This window comes from Micromys minutus, assembly GCF_963924665.1.
Source record: "Micromys minutus genome assembly, chromosome: 12".
Lineage (NCBI taxonomy): Eukaryota > Metazoa > Chordata > Mammalia > Rodentia > Muridae > Micromys > Micromys minutus.
The window spans coordinates 13,032,132-13,035,393 of record NC_137981.1 but is presented as its reverse complement, the minus strand read 5'-3'; positions in this window follow the sequence as shown (position 1 = coordinate 13,035,393).

The window sequence follows — 3,262 nt, the reverse complement described above, 5'->3', positions numbered from 1 at the left end:
CATGCAGAACATATTTACATATTTAAACAAACATAAAGTGGCCACACATTTACTTATTTAGACTAGAGAAAATTTTCTTACTAGCTGTAATTCCAAGGGAAGAGCACCTTGTCACCTGCTGAACCCAATAGTCATAGTCACAGAGATTTTCTAGGAGACACAACTATCAGCTCCCTTACCACAGAAGCTGAGAAGCTGATGGCTCCTTTAAGAGCAGCAGATGCAGACAATCAGCCCCTGGCAGGGCATGCCCAGCTGCGCTAGGCTCCTAGGTGCAGGGTTCCAAAGTTAATCAGTTTTTGTCGTGCTGAATGAGACTTAAAAAAATGCGTTAAAACTAGAACTTCTGTTCCCACCCGGAGAGGACTTCAGGACGCAGAGCAGAGCCTGGCCCAACCACCAGCCGGAAAGGCGGCTCGTACAGGCTGAGCAACTGTGACTGGGAACAGATCTTAGGAACTTCTGTTCCCACCCGGAGAGGACTTCAGGACGCAGAGCAGAGCCTGGCCCAACCACCAGCCGGAAAGGCGGCTCGTACAGGCTGAGCAACTGGTGAGTGGGAGACCTAGGCTGCGGGGGAGCAGAGGGATCTCTGCGGAGTGCACACGGAAAGGGCACCCCCTGCCCTGACCTGCCCTGTCCTCCCCGATCCAGTGACCGGGAACAGATCTTAGGAACTTCTGTTCCCACCCGGAGAGGACTTCAGGACGCAGAGCAGAGCCTGGCCCAACCACCAGCCGGAAAGGCGGCTCGTACAGGCTGAGCTACTGTGACCTGGAACAGATCTTAGGAACTTCTGTTCCCACCCGGAGAGGACTTCAGGACACAGAGCAGAGCCTGGCCCAACCACCAGCCGGAAAGACGGCTTGTACAGGCTGAGCAACTGGTGAGTGGGAGACCTAGGCTGCGGGGGAGCAGAGGGATCTCTGCGGAGTGCACACAGAAAGGGCACCCCCTGCCCTGACCTGCCCTGTCCTCCCAGATCCAGTGACCGGGAACAGATCTTAGGAACTTCTGTTCCCACCCGGAGACGACTTCAGGACGCAGAGCAGAGCCTGGCCCAACCACCAGCCGGAAAGGCGGCTCGTACAGGCTGAGCTACTGTGACCAGGAACAGATCTTAGGAATATCTGTTCCCACCCGGGGGCGACTTCAGGACGCAGAGCAGAGCCTGTCCCAGCTGCCACCCGGAACCTGGGCTGCTGGGGAGTAGAGAGATCTCTGAGGAGTGCACACGGAAAGTGTACCAGGGACACAGACCAGATACAAGGGAAAGGCAAGAACATATCACTGACAACAAAATGGCAAGAGGAAAGAGAAAGAGTATATCCCAAGGAAACCAAGACAATCTAGCAACACCAGAACCCAGCTCTCCGATAGTAGCAAACATAGGAATTCCAAACACTCCAGAGAAAGAAGACACAGACCTGAAAACATGCCTCAAGACGCTGATAGAGTTACTTAAACAAGAAAGGAAGGAAAAGCAAAAAGATTCAGAAGCTTTTAAAGAAGAAACAAGAAAAACACTCAAAGAACTCAAAGAACGAGACGAAAACAGAACCAAAGAAATAAAGGAATGGAAGAGGGAAATTAAAACAGAAATTGACACAATAAAGAAAGCGCTAAAAGAGATAACCCTAGAGTCAGAACACCAAAAAAAGAAATCAGGAGTCACAGAAGCAAGCATTTCCAACAGATTACAAGAGATCAAGGAGAGAATCTCGGGGGCAGAAGACAACATTGCAAACATAGACAAACCAGCCAGAGAAGATGCAAAAAACAAAAAGCTCCTAACCCAAAATGTCCAGGTAATACAAGACACAATGAGAAGACCGAACCTAAGGATAATAGGAATAGAAGAGGAAGAAGAGTATCAACTAAGAGGCACAGTAAATATCTTCAACAAAATCATAGAAGAAAACTTCCCTACCCTCAAGAATGAGATGACCACGAGCATAAAAGAAGCCTTCAGAACTCCAAATAGGTTGGATCAGAAAAGAAATACCTCCCGACACATAATAGTAAAAACATCAAGTGCCCAAAGTAAAGAAAGAATACTAAAAGCAGTAAGGGAAAAAGGTCAGGTAACATATAAGGGCAGACCAATCAGACTCACACCCGATTTCTCAACAGAGACTATGAAAGCTAGAAGAGCCTGGACAGACATCATGCACTCCTTAAGAGAGCACAAGTGCCAGCCCAAGCTGCTATACCCAGCAAAACTATCAATCACCATCGATGGAGAGACAAAGATATTTCAAGACAAATCAAAATTCACACAATATCTGACCACAAACCCAGCACTACAACAAATTATAGGTGGAAAACCCAATACAAGGAGGGAAAATACAGCCTAGTAAAAACAAGAAAACTCCTAAACAAGAAAACTAAAGAAAAAAACACAGACACAACTCAACCCAAAAAAGCAAAAATGGCAGGAAACAGAAACAATTATTCCTTGATATCTATTAACATAAATGGTCTCAACTCCCCAATAAAGAGACATAGACTATCAGACTGGATACATAAAGAAAATCCAGCCTTTTGCTGCATACAGGAAACTCATCTCAGAGACAGAGACAGACACTATCTCAGAGTAAAAGGGTGGGAAAAAACTTCCAAGCAAACAGCTCCAAGAAGCAAGCTGGAGTGGCTATTCTAATATCGAATAAAGTAAATTTCCAACCAAAAGGTATCAAAAAAGATAAAGAAGGACACTTTTTACTCATTACCGGGGAAATCTGTCAGGAGGAACTCTCAATCCTTAACATATATGCTCCAAATAAAAAATCACCCACATTCATAAAAGAAACTCTACTAAAGCTCAAAAAATACATTTCACCCCACACAATAATAGTGGGAGACTTTAACACCCCACTCTCACCAATGGACAGATCAGGGAAACAGAAACTGAACAAGGACACTGCAAAACTAGCAGAGACTTTGAACCAACTAGAATTAATAGATATATACAGAACATACTATCCTAAAGTAAAAGAATACACCTTCTTCTCACCACCCCATGGCACCTTCTCGAAAATTGACCACATAATTGGACACAGAACGAGCCTTCATCGATATAAGAAGATTGAAATACTCCCATGCATCCTCTCAGATCACCATGGTCTACGGCTGGTCTTTAACAACAACAAAGACAACAAAATGCCCACATACACATGGAAACTAAACAACACTCTGTTAAAGATAGCAGGGTCAAAGAAGAAATAAAGAAAGAAATTAAGGATTTTCTAGAATTCAACGA